We start from the raw sequence: 13944 nt of genomic DNA, 5'->3' as shown, positions 1-13944 counted from the left end.
AACCCCTGAGCATTGCAGGGTGTGACCCAAAAAGCAAAAAACAAACAAACAAACAAAAACAAAAACACCTGTTTCCAGGCAGGAGGTATCTCCAAGGGCGGGAGCTGCCCCGACGGGCCAGCAGGGGGCGCTGGTGGCGGCTGGAGGTGCGTGAGCCGCGCAGCCACCTGCCAGGTGCTGCTTTCCAGGAGCTGTTACTCACCGTGATGCAACAGTTCGGATGGGAAAGACCCTGCAGCGAGACAGTCACCGCTGTGCTTCGCTGCGTGACTCCGGGCCTTGGATCCAGCCGCCGTGAGTTCAGAAGTTCAGGCCGGGCGCGACCGGAAGTTGGCCCCTTGCAAGGGTCTGGTCGCATGGTCCAGCTCCAGGGGGTGGTGGCGTCGGGGCAGCTCTGCCATCTGGGGTCCCCACAGTCACAGGCATCAGCCAGCTGTGAGCGGCGCCACAGAAAGGGGAGGGGCGGTATAGCCCCTCAAGAACCGCCATAAAAACCACTTTGAGTGCATGAGCCTGCGGTGACCCCAAGAACTTGCCCCCCCCTTCCCTGGCCAGGACTGTCCAAAGGCCACAACAGTGTGCAGACACCCTACCCTGCAGTGCACAATCCCGAGCACCCCTGGGTGTGGCCCCCCCAAACACAAACAGGAAGAGGAGAGAAGAGCAAAGAGCACAGTCCGGAGCCAGCCCCCGGGGCGGGGAAGGGAGGGAGGTGGGGAGGGCAGTGGGTGAAAGATGCTCAGAGGGTTGGGGAGCCCCAAGAGTTTGGGGGTTCAGGAGGGCTGGCTCACCCCATGAATGCCTCTATGGGGGACCCAGCCGGACGGACTTCAGGGCAGAGAGCAGAGGGGCTGGAGTGAAAGTACAGTGGGTAGGGCACTTGCCTCGCACGCGGCCTACCTGGATTCCATCCCCAGCATTCCCTGTGGTCCCCTGAGCCCACCGAGAGTGACCCCTGAGCACAGAGTCAACCCCAGTGGGGCTGGAGCGATAGTCCAGCGGGAAGGGCGTTTGCCTAATCCCAGCATCCCTTCCGGTCCCCAGAGCACCTCCAGGAGTGATTCCTGAGTGCAGAGCCAGGAGTAACCCCTGTGCATCGCTGGGTGTGACCCCCAAAAAAAGCAAAGGAAAAAAAAAAAGAATAACCCCAAGAGCAGTGCCAGGTATGACTCAAAATCAAAAAGCCTGGGGCTGGAGCGATAGCACAGTGGGGAGCGGGGAGGGCATTTGCCTTGCACGCGGCCGACCCAGATTCAATTCCTAGCATCCCATATGGTCCCCCTGACCGCCAGGAGTAATTCCTGAGTGCAGAGCCAGGAGTCACCCCTGTGCATTGCCGGTGTGACCCCAAAAGCAAGAAAAATAAAAAAATAAAATAATAAAATACAAAGTGTGCTGCAGCTGTGAGCCATCTCCTAACCTGCTTCATATGCCAGCGTCTCAGGTGGTCCCTGCAGGCTGCTGACTGCTTTAGATGCAGGGGCACTTCCCGCCCTAGAGGGGCCGGGCCTGGACAGAGGAGCTTCGGGTCCAGGGGTGCTAAAAGAGAAAACGTCGTCTGGGGCAGGGATTTTTTTTTTCCTTTTTGCGTCACCCCCAGTGAAGCTCAGGGGTTACTCTGCACTCAGGAATCACCCCTGGTGGTGCACGGGGACCCTATGGGATGCCGGGGGTCGAACCCATGTGGGTCGCCGCGTGCAAGCCAAAAGCCTTCCCTGCTGTGCTGTCTGTGCTGTCACTCTGGCCCATTCCGGGAGTTTTACCCACTTCCCTTCCCGCTGTGGGAGTGCTGGGGACGAGATGGGGGAGGCTCGATCACTACCAGACATGGTGCTTGCACACACCTGGCCGCACAGGGTACAACTGTTGAGCCGAGCCGCGGTGTGTGCCGGGGAAGCAACACTCCGCCCTGGGCTCGCTAGGCAGGAGCTGTTGCGCATAAAACTCCGGAAACAATTTCAGCAAGACACGACGTACACCTTAGTCATAGCGTGTGATTCAGGGACTTTTAGCAATGACAGCTGCTGTGGCCAGCCCCGATATTAGATTTGAGACCACATCCCTCCCTCCCCCTCGCTGTTGGCAGCCCAGCCCCCATCCAGCCAGGAAGCTTGCTTTTGCGGGAGGTGGGGTGGGGGGTGAAAGGGGGTCGGGTCACACCCCCTCGATGCTCAGGGGTTCCTCCTGGCTCTGCACTCAGGGATTATTCCTGGTGGTACTCAGGGGATCATGTGGGGTGCTGGGGATGGAACCCGGGTCAAGCCGCCTGCAAGGCCAGCGCCCTCCCCCACCATACATTGCTCTGGCCCCAGGAATCTACTTCCTGTCTCTGCAGCTTTGTCTCTTCTGCATATTTCCTCTCACTGCAGTCGTGAGTGCCGAGGAACCAACTTCCTCTCCCGTCACCGGGACGCAGAGACGCCTCTTGTGACCTGCGCCCCGGAGGCGGGTCAGGGGACTTGGTGGCCGCTGTGAGTCCTGCTGCCATGCGCCTTGTGTCTAACCCGGTGTGACAACGGATGGCGGAAAGGGAGAAATCTACGAAATGATGTCGATTTGAGAGGAGATTTGGGGGTGACACCAAGGTGGGGGGCAGCTGGCGGGGCCGAGGGCTCAGGCGGGCACTGTGAGGACTTTGGTTCCAGGGGGCCACACCTGGCAGTGCTCAGGGCTTACTCATGGTGCTGCTCTCAGGGTCGCTCCTGGCAGTGGTTGGGGGACCGTATCGGGTGCTGGGGATTGAACTCGGGTCGGCCTCATCGCAGGCAGATGTCTTCCCCGTTGTTCTATCTCACCGGCCACCTTTCGGTGGGCCCGAGGAGGAGCTCTTTGTACCGTCACAGCCAGGACCTGGCCCATCTCGCCAGCTGAGCAGTCAAGGTGCACAGAGGACCTTCCCAGGGTGAGGCCGAGAAATTTTCTTTACTTTTTTTTCTTTTTGGGTCACACCCGGCGATGCTCAGGGGTTCCTCCTGGCTCTGCACTCAGGAATTACTCCTGGCGGTGCTCAGGGGACCCTATGGGATGCTGGGAATCGAACCCAGGTTGGCCACGTGCAAGGCAAACGCCCTCCCCACTGTGCTATCGCTCCGGCCCCCACATCGAGGAATTTTCTGTTCTGCTCAGCTCCGGTGTCCGGCGTGGACCTGGAGCGTCAGAGTTTCACAGCTTCGCTGGCGAGACCGGCGCTGGGTGCCCACTCTGCACTACCCCCCAAGCACTGCCAGGAGCAACACGGGACGTGGCCCCCAAGCCAGAAATAAATACTAACTCCCTGGCTCCCGTATGGTGACAGGGAGGACCCTGCTCCCTCATGCGCCTGAGGAGTTCCTGCCGCTGAGACTCCTTGTCTGCGGGGTGTGAGAGTGTGACCCTCCCTGCCGGCTGTGGGCAGAGGCCGTGGCTGACCCTGCCCTCCGGGGCCCGCAGTTGGCTATTCTGGGCGGCTCTGACCCCTCAGTTTGCCCTGCTGCGGTGTTTGTTTGTTTTTTGTTTTTGCTTTTTCGGTCACACCCGGCGATGCACAGGGGTTCCTCCTGGCTCTGCACTCAGGAATTACTCCTGGCGGTGCTCAGGGGACCCTATGGGATGCTGGGAATCGAACCCAGGTAGGCCATGTGCAAGGCAAACGCCCTCCCCGCTGTGCTATAGCCCCGGCCCCGCCCTGCTGCTGTTGGGCCTGGCCACCACGTCCACTCCCACTGGCCCCAGGAGGGCAGCGTCCAGGTCCCGCCCTGCTGGCCCCTGGGAAGCCACTGTCCAACGTCCTGTGGCTGCAGCGAATGGGCAGGGCAGTGCGGCTGGTGGGGCAGCAGCGGGTCCTGGGTGAGAGCGGGGGAGGAGCCGGGCTGGCAGAGACCCAGGGCTGCGCGAGGCTGAGTCATGGCCATCAAAACTGGGGGTGTGCCCGAGAGGGAGACTCACTTCCGGGGGCGGTGCTGGGGGCCACGCCTCGGGGCAGAGGAGCCCTCGGGAGAGAAAGGAAGGGAGACGGGGGCTGCCAGGAACTCTGAGCAGCCATGGGACCCCTGCCTGCCGGGACTGTCTTCGGGCAACAGACTTGTGCCCACCTGGGCAGTGCCGCTGCCAACCATCCGGGCCCTCCCCCGCTGCCCTTCGCGATGCAGCCCCCCAACCCCGCCCCGCCTTCCCCACCCCTCCCCCACCTGCTGCCACCCCAGTCTGGTGGCGGGCAGGCAGAGCCTCTGCCCTTTGCCCTGGAGGGTGGGGCTGGCCTGGCCCCCTGCTGCTCCCGCCCCCAGCTTGGTTTTGGTTCTAGGGGAACCTCAAAAAATATCCCACGACCCCAGCCAGACTTGTCACATTTCTCCTGAGTATCTTTTATTTTTTTCCCCAGATTTTTGGCTTCTGGCCCCCCCACCCCCACCGTAAGGGGTCCTCTGGCTCTCTGGTCAGGGGTCACCCCTGGCAGTGCTCAGAGGAGTATGTGACATCAGGGTTTGGAATCCGGACCTGCGAGGCCAGTGTCTCGCCCCCCGGCTCTCTCTCCGCCTTGGTTCCCCTCAGGGTTGCCTGGAACTTACCTGAAGGCCGCTGAAGACTCTGGTCCGCCCACAGACCTCCCCGGGACCCAGAAGTGTGCATACCCGGAGGTTACCCCAAGGCCGTGTGAGGGCTGGATACAGAGCTGGGGTCCACCCCAGCCAAGGGAGGGAATCAGAGACCCACAGAAACAGGCCACGAAGCTGCCACTGAGTCACGGAGGAACCGGCCGCAAATGTCCACATTTGCAGAGGAAGCCAAAGGCCCTGGGGCCCCCTCTTTGTCATTCTGCAAAAAGCAAAGACTGGCCACAGTCATGAGCGGGGCAGGAGAGGGCTGGGCGGGGCAGGGGACATGGCTTCTGGGTGCAGGTGACCGCCTCGGTGGGTGATGGTGGGGCTGGCGCTATGGCACTGTCATTGGCCCCAAGATGTCTCCTCCCTCCGCCCCCACCATAGTATGTCACGAACTCCAATGTTCACACAGTGAATTCCTGTTGGCTCATCAGCCCGGAATTCAGGGTGGAGGGGCCTGAGGAATGTGGGTAGGTGGATGGCTCTGTAGACCTCAACTAACAGCTGTCAAAAACCCCTTCTTGGGGCTGTAGCGATAGCACAGCAGGGAGGGCGTTTGCCTTGCACGAGGCTGACCCGGGTTCGATTCCCAGCATTCCACAGGGTCCCCTGAGCACCGCCAGGAGTAATTCCTGAGTGCAGAGCCAGGAGTGACCCCTGTGCATTGCCAGGTGTGACGCCAAAAAAAAAAAAAAAAAGCCCCTTCTTGGGGCTGGAGCAGTAGCACAGCGGGTAGGGTGTTTGCCTTGCATGTGGCTGACCCAGGTTCGAGTCCCAGCATCCCATATGGTCCCCTGAGCACCGCCAAGAGTGGTTCCTGAGTGCAGAGCCAGGAGTGATTCCTGAGTGCAGAATCAGGAGTGATTCCTGAGTGCAGAGCCAGGAGGAACCCCTGTGCATCGCCGGGTGTGACCCAAAAAGAAAAAAAAGCCCCTTCCTGGGGGCCTGGAGAGATAGTGCAGCAAATAGGGCGCTTGCCTTGCACACGGCCCACCCAGGTTTGATGCCTGACACCACAAACGATTCTCCGAATACTGCCAGGAGTGACTGCTGAGCATACAGGGCAAGGAGCGAGTCCTGAGCACCATCCGGGTGTGACCCACACATGCGCATGCTCACACAGACACATACACAGAAACCGCACACACAGACCACAGAGACCACACACACACGCACACACAGACACACACACAGAGACGGCACACATAAACCACACAGACACACACACAGATCACACACACAGACCACAGAGACCACACACACACACACACACACAGATGGCACATATAAACCACACAGACCACAGAGATCACACACACACACACACAGATGGCACACATAAACCACACAGACACACACACAGATCACACACACAGACCACACACACAGACCACACACACACAGATACACACACAGAGACCACATAGACACACAGAGACCACACCAACACATACACACAAATCACACTGACACACACAGACCACACAGAGACCACATAGACACACACAGAGACCACATCAACACATACACACAAACCACACAGACACAGACACAGACACACACACACCGAGACACACAGAGACACACACACACACATCTCTTCAAAGGCAGGACAGACAGTACAGTATGAGAAAGGCGCTTGCCTTGCACGCAGCCGACCCCAGTGTACCACACACAGTCACCCGAGCACAGCCAGAAGTGACCCCCGAGGGGCTGGGGCGATAGGACAGTGGGGAGGCCATTTGCCTTGCGCGCGGCCGGCCGGGATGCTAGCCATCCACCGACCCCCATTCCTCAGATCCCCGGCATCCCATAGGGTCCCCCGAGCACTGCCAAGAGTCATTCCTGAGTGCAGAGCCAGGAGTGACCCCTGAGCATCGCCGAGTGTGACCCAAAATGGGAAAAAAGAAAAAGTGACCTCTGAGCGCAGAGCCAGGAGTGACCCCTGCACTGCTGGGTGTGCCCCCCAATCCCTTCTGACCCGCATCGAGGTGGTCGTCCTTGGAGCTGCCCGTGCGGTTCCTGGACTCTGGGCTACATGGCCTGGTCGGGCCTGGGACCCGGGGGGTGGCTGTCCCTGGCCTGGCACCCCCCGCCCCGCGCCCACTGCTGGGCGAGGCTGCTGCCTCCTGAGCCTCTGTCCTCAGCCTTAGTCAGGACCTGGATTCCAGCCTGACCCGGGGCCCTTCCAGGCCCGCCCCCTGCGCGCTGGCGGGAGTCTCCCCCCTCCTGCGCCCCTTGTCATCTCGGCATCTCGTCATCATCCACGCGGGAGGGAAGAGCCTCAGCCTCCCGTCCATGTGGGGCGAGGGCGGGAGCCGAGGCGGCTGACTTTCTGTTTCTTCAGAAAGGGCCAGGGTGCTTGCCTGCCTCGCCCACGGCAACCTGGGTTTGAACCCCGGCACCCCTGATGGTCCCCCGGCAGCACCAGGAGCGAGCGATGCCTGAGTGTCGCCGGGTGTGGCCCCCCTGAAAAAGAAAGGGGGTCTGCCTTAGCACAGAGGGGAGGGAGCGGCGGGGTCTTCCTGGACCTTTCACCGAGGAGGGTCTGAGATTGTTCGGGTGTGGGGTGGGCACTGGGCGGCAGGGAGAGGCCTGGGTTGGGCTGTCGGGTCCTGGCCAAGCCTGGGTCTGCGGCAGGTGCCAGGGCTGGAGCCGGGGATGCAGCCTCTGCTCTCTGGCAGGCGGGCCAGGCTCTGGTGCCACTGTGTGCGCCCCCGCAGGAGTGCCCTGACCTGTAATTAGCCCGGGCGGGCCTCCACGCCCACACCATCCTGCCTCAGTGAGCACACGTGCCACAACTGACAGCACGGTCCCAGCAGGAAGGGCGTGTGTGGGGCCCTGGAGCCGCCGGGACCCAGGTGCCCAGAGAGAGGCTGGGGGTGCCGGGGTCAGGGCTGAGTCCAGAGCCCGCCTTGGTGCAGAGTGTAAGGAGGGACGCAGAGGCAGAGCACGCGGCTGTCCAAGGGAGATTTTGCATCAGCTGTGGTCCCCGGAGCTCTGCCAGGAGCGACCCCTGAGCACAGAGGCAGGAGCAACCCCTGAGCACTGCTGGGTGCAGCCCCTATAGCACTGTAGCACTGTCATTCCGTTGGTCATTGATTTGCTCGAGTGGGCATCAGTAACGTCTCCATGGTGAGACTTGTTGTTACTGTTTTTGGCCTATTGAATGCGCCATGGGGAGCTTGCCAGGCTCTGCCGTGCGGGCGGGATACTCTCGGGAGCTTGTCAGGCTTTCCAAGAGGGACGGAGAAGTCGAACCCGGGTCAGCCGGGTGCAAGGCAAACGCCCTACCCGCTGTGCTATCGCTCCAGGGTGTGCAGCCCCTAAAGCTACAACTGAAAATTCACTCGGCGAACTGGAAGGAGGGGGGGTGTCAGGCGGAGCTGGTACCGGCCAGGCCGATGCCCCTTCATGTCCTGCCCCCTCGCTGGCCCCCCACACTTGCCTGTCCACGCCCCTTATCTTCGCCTGAGATTCTGCTTCTCCCAGACACCCCACACCACCCAGTGCCCCCCTCTCAGCTTGCCTCCTCTGCTCCCCACCCAGTGCTCAAGGCAGAGTTCATGCCTGCTGTGCGTGAGAGGGTGGCGGGGGCAGGGGCAGGGCCTGGGAGGGGAGCTTGGGGGCCCATGCGGGGCACGGGGGTTTTCCGGTTGCAGTTTGTGCGGGGGTTACCTTGCCCTCTGCTGTGGGGGGCTGACCCAGGGGGAGGAGGAAATGGGGGGACCAGGGCAGTTGCTGGACCTTGACTTGGGGTTTCCCCCTCTGCAGCCCCTCCCTCAGAGGCTATTTGAAGCAGAGGGTGGGCTCTGAGGGGGTCTCAGACGTGGTGGGAGGCAGGGGCAGAGGGAGGGGTGAGGTGGGGTGGGAAGGGGGCCAGGAGGAGCAGAGGCCCGAGGAGCAGGCAGCAGGGCAGGTGGCCTGGAGGTGGGGAGAAAGTTCCAGAATCCGTCTAGGGTGACCGCACTCGCTGGCCGGCCCGGGAGGGCCGCCTCCTCCATACCCGCCTCCCGGTGAGAGCAGCTGCCTTGGCGCGGACCGTGGGTGTGTCACCGTCCCTCTCGCAGCCTCGGCGGGAACTCGAGCCTGGAGGTGCCCAGTGGCAGGACCCCGGGTTGCAGGTGTCCGTGCTGGTGCTTCCCTCTCTGCCCGCCGTTCCTTCTCACGGGCGCCCTGGCATCACTGCTGGCGGTGCTCAGGGGACCATATGGGATGTCGGGGATCGAGCTCAGGTTGCCCGCGTGCCAGGAGAGCGCCCGCTGAGCCGCCCCTGTGATGCTGGGCACACAGAGGCCGTGCCCAAAGCTGCAGCCTTCAGATGCTCAGGGAAAGGCCCAGAGGCCAGCGCTTGTGTGTACGAGACCCTGGTCAGGTCCCCTGAGCACCACTGGGGACAGCCCTGGAGGCCCGCAAGCACCCCCGGGATGGCCCTCGAGGCGCCATGTACGTGGGGTTCCAGGGTCCCTAGCGTGGAACGGCCAGCCTGGGTGGCCAAGCTTGTTTGCTTGTTTGTGTTTGGACCATACCCAGCAGTGACCAGGGCTTTCTCCTGGCTCTGCTCAGGGATCACCCCTGGTGGGCTTGGGCGATCCTCTGGGGTGCTGGGATCGAACTTGGGTCGGTGGCGTGCAAGGCAAGTGCCCTCCCCGATACACTATCTCTCTAGCCCCTGGTTGGCCAAGTATTGCCAAGAGTCGTTCCTGATTCGCCGAACACTGGGGGGAGTTGGGAGCCTCCCCCAAAAGTTGATGACTTATTTACTGATGTTTGGTTTGGGGGCCACACCCGGCGACACTAAGGGGTTACTCCTGGCTTTGCACTCAGGAATTACTCTGGAGGTGCTTGGGGGACCCCATGTGGGATGCCGGGGATTGAATCCAGGTCGGCCGCGTGCAAGACAAGTGCCTGCCCGCTGTGCTGTATCTCCAGCTACCCCAAAAAGTTATTAAGAGGAAGTAAAAACGAAGCAACAGAGCCAGAAAACAACCGGCAATTCGCTGTTTTCCACTGTGTTGTGAAAATTGTTAGTTTGGTGACAGTGGACTCTTGGAACAAAACCCAGCCAACTGTGGGCTTTCTGGGTGGCCTCTCGTTTATAACCCCCGCCCAAATGTTCACTCACAGTAGTGGCGGATGACTTCCTTTACAAGGGAGACTCTGTAATACTCATCGGTCTTAACGTCATCAGGGCAAGAGCACTCTTTGGGGATAAAAGCATTTTTTGTTGGGGCTGGAGAGATAGCACAGCGGGTAGGGCGTTTGCCTTGCACGCGGCCGACCCGGGTTCGAATCCCAGCATCCCATAGGGTCCCCTGAGCACGGCCAGGGGTAATTCCTGAGTGCAGAGCCAGGAATAACCCCTGTGCATCGCCAGGTGTGACCCAAAAAGCCAAAAAAAAAAAAAAGCATTTTTTGTTTTATTTTGTTCTTGGACCACACTTGGCAGTGCTCAGGGCTTACTCCTGGCTTTGTGCTCAGGGGTTACGCCTGACAGTGTTCAGGGGACCATATGGGGCACCGGGGATTAAACCTGGGTGCAAGGAAAGCGCCTAAACCAGTGGTGACCCCTACAAGAAAATTCCAAATTCACAAAGGATCGCCTTTGGAGTGAGGGGTCCTCACCAGAATGAAGGATCCCTTTCAGAGTGGGGGAGCCCCTTCAGAGTGAGGGACCCCCTTCAGAGTGAGGGATTCCTTCAGAGTGGGGGACCCGTTCAGAGTGGGGGACCCCTTCGGAGTGGGGGACCCCCTTCAGAGTGAGGGAATCCCTTATAGAGTGGGGGACCCCCTTCAGAGCGGGGGACCCTCTTCAGAGTGAGGGACCCCTTCAGAGTCAGGGACCCCCTTCAGAGTGGGGGACCCCCTTTAGAGTGGGGGAATCCCTTATAGAGTGGGGGACCCTCTTCAGAGTGAGGGACCCCATCAGAGTGGGGGAACCCCCCCTTCAGAGTGAGGGATCCCCTTCAGAGTAAGGGATTCCTTCAGAGGGGGACCCCCTTTAGTGTGGGGGAATCCCTTATAGAGTGGGGGACCCCCTTTAGAGTGGGGGACCCTCTTCAGAGTGAGGGATTCCTTCAGAGTGGGGGACCCCCTTTAGAGTGGGGGAATCTCTTATAGAGTGGGGGACCCTCTTCAGAGTGAGGGACCCCTTCAGAGTCAGGGACCCCCTTCAGGGTGGGGGATCCCCTTCAGAGTGGGGGGCTCATTCAGCAGTGAGGGTCAGGGGTGGACATCCCGTCCCGATGCGGGCAGGCTCACTGGAATCTGCTTCCAGAGCCGTGACCGGGTCCTGCCTGACTCCGGGTGGGGACAAGAGCCAGACCTTGGGCTTTCCAGGGAAACGGAGTCGCGTGTGGCACGTGTGAGTGGAGCTATGTACTTGCTGGGACAGTTTTATGTGAGCAGACGTGATGGAACCAAACCAAACCGAGCCGGAGGGGCGGGGACTGGCCTCCTAATCAATGACACATTGACGAGGAATTCCGAGCTTTGCACAACTCCAAGGGGAGAGCCTCATTCCAAGGTACGCTCGGAAACGTGCTCTCCGGCCCAGCAGTTAACACTTTGCTGCCCCGGCACTGGGAGCGGGAGCGGAGCCATTACTCTCCGGCCCTTGCTTCTCTCGCTTCATCACAATTAAAAACAAAACTTGTTTCGCCCGAGGCCCTGGGAGCACTTCTCCAATGCGCAGGGTGACTGGGCATGACCGGGCACACTCACACCGCCATCTGCCACGCTCTGTCCTGAGGGCAGCGTGTGAGCCATGGCCCGGGCGGTTTCCTAAGCGCCAATCATCCCCATTTTACAGCAGAGAAAACCGAGGCCTGGCTGGTGAAACAACTTGCCCACAATCTGATTTTATTGGCTTACTTATTTTTATAGCACGGCTTGGACTGGGAGTGGACGGGCGGGACTGACCCTGGCCCAGGCCTGGCATGGGCTCTGCCGTTGACCCCGTCCTGGCCCTGCATTGTTGGCTTAGCCTGGCTGCAGAGTGGGAAAGAGCGAGCTGAGGGCTGACCTGGTCAGCCTGGCTCTCCGCTCCAGACCCTCTGGCCGATGGACAGTTTTAGGGGAAGGAGGGAGCCGAGCAGTTGTAGAGCCTGGAACCCAGAGCACCCACTATGCTTGTGCCTCTTTCACCCCATTTCCTTCCCCGCAAGGCCTTCATGGTGGGAGTTTTCCTCATCCTGCAACAGAGAGCAGCACCCAGAGGTGCCCGGACTCAGAGCTGTGGGTTTTCTCTTAGGCTCAGTCACTGTCACTGTATCACTGTCATCCCGTTGCTCATCAATTTGCTCGAGTGGGCGCCAGTAATGTCTCCATTGTGGGACTTCTTGTTACTGTTTTTGGCATATCAAATACGCCATGGGGAGCTTGCCAGGCTCTGCCACGGGGGCGAGATACTCTTGGTAGCTTGCCGGGCTCTCCGAGAAGGGCGGAGGAATCGAACCCGGGTCAGCCGCGTGCAAAGCAAACGCCCTACCCGCTGTGCTATCACTCTAGCCCAGGCCCATCCACAGGCAATAGAATTGTAATGTCCCACTACTTGGTACCCAATTTCTTTTTTTTCTTTTTTCTTTTTCTTTTCTTTTTTAAAGGGGGGGAGTTCACACCTGATGATGCTCAGGGGTTACTCCTGGCTCTGCACTCAGGAATCACTCTGGGTGGTGCTCGGGGGACCCTATGGAATGTCAGGGATTTAACATGGATTGGCTGTATGCGAGACAAATGCCTTCCCTCCCCGCTGTACTATCGTTCTGGCCCCAATTTCTTCCTTTAAACATTTCATGGTGGCTGTCAAGCTGATTTTGATTCTAATCCCGACTCTGCCATTTCTCAGGACTCTGGGTCACCTCCTGGCCGGTCTCAAGGGTCTACCCTTACACATGTCCCACCACTACTGGGATTATTTAATTATCACCAGTAAATATTGGTGAGTTCAGTTGATCGCTGTAGAATGGCACTACTACTCCATCAATCAAGGTTTTCTTAAGAGTGAGAAATAAAGTGAGTTCTGGGGGGAGAGGTGGGATAGGGGTGAAGGTGTATTTTTCTCACACGCTGCAGACCCAAACCCCGGCACTGCGTATGGTCCCGTGAGCACCGCCAGGGGTCACTCCTGAGCACAGAGCCAGGAATAACCCCTGGGCACTGCTGGGGTTTTTCTGCCTCCTCCCAGCAAAAAAAAAAAAAAAAAAAAAAGACAAAAAAAATAGTTCCTTTCCCCTTGGACCACACACACACTCTCTCTCACACACACACGCACACTCACCCCACCCCACCCTGCCCGCTTAAACGAAGGCAGCACGAGCAGAGCATCGTGGTGCCATGACTCAGAGTGAAGCCTTACTTTGGCTACTCCAAACGCTCCGGAGAGAAACTTTCAGAAACATTCGATTTCCTTAAGTCCCTGGTAGGTGCGGCATTGCCCTGCCACCCCTTCCTGCTGACCCCAGGCCGCCGGCAGAGCGGGGACCCCAGCCAGGGGACCACACCTGGAGCCAAGCCAGGAGAGTGACCCTAGCCGTCCTCTCAGAAACTTAAGTAGGGACCCCTTTGATTGACAGGGGGGCTCGCCAATGGCGCTCACGGGAGGCGGCTGTGCGCGCTCACAGGGTGCCGCCTCTTGGCTCCCCTGACCCAATCAGGGGTGTGAAGGGGCCTTGGGCGGGGCCTCGCTCCCCGCAGCCAATGGGGCGAGCACAGCGGGCGCGCCGGGGGCGGGGCGCTGTGCGCTGGCGGCAGAAGCGGCCGCGACGGGGCAGGGCAGGGCTGGTCAGCGCGGCCGGAGCTAGGGCTGGCACCGCCACCGAGAGGGAGCGGGAGTCGCAGCCGGGGCTGAAGGCGTCGTCGCGGCCGCAGCGGAGTTCGCGGGTCGAGAGGCGAGGGGCGGCGGAGGTGAGGGGCGCGCCGGGACAGTTGGCGCCGCGGGAGGGAGGACGCGGGGGCGCTGTCGGCGGCCGGGCCCGCGCCCTGTCAGGGCGGCCGCGCCGGAGTCCGCGGGAAGCTCGACGGGCCGCGCCGCGCGCGCCAAACTTCCTGGCGCCGGGGGAGGGAGCGCAGGGAGGAGAGGGAGGGTGCGTGAGCGGGAGGGTGCGTGAGCGGGGGTGAGCGGGAGTGGGTGGGTGGGTGCGAGTGTGTGAGTGGGTGCGAGTGCGAGTGTGTGAATGTGAAAGTGAGCGTCTGTGTGTGACTGGATGTGAGTGCGAGTTTGGGTGTGAGTGAGTGTGAGGGGTGTGTGTGAGTGTGAGTGTATGTGAGGGTGTGAGTGTGAGGTTGTGAGTGGGTGTGAGTGTGAGAGTGTGTGAGGGTGTGAGAGGTTGTGTGAGTGTGGGTGTGTGTATGTGAGTATGAGTGTGAG

General features: G+C 60.4%; 1 protein-coding gene across 1 annotated transcript in view; it reads left to right on the top strand.

Moving 5' to 3' along the window:
• Positions 1 to 13309: 13309 nt before the first annotated feature.
• The window catches only part of PACSIN2 (protein kinase C and casein kinase substrate in neurons 2), a 103260-nt gene continuing 102625 nt past the window's right edge, over positions 13310 to 13944 (top strand). Inside the window, exon 1 of the mRNA XM_004610558.2 lies at positions 13310 to 13481. The gene's annotated coding sequence lies outside the window, so the exon portion shown is untranslated. The remainder of the gene's footprint in view (positions 13482 to 13944) is intronic.

This window comes from Sorex araneus, chromosome 6 (assembly GCF_027595985.1).
Source record: "Sorex araneus isolate mSorAra2 chromosome 6, mSorAra2.pri, whole genome shotgun sequence".
Taxonomy (NCBI): Eukaryota; Metazoa; Chordata; class Mammalia; order Eulipotyphla; family Soricidae; genus Sorex; species Sorex araneus.
This window is presented reverse-complemented; position numbering and strand designations above follow the sequence as displayed.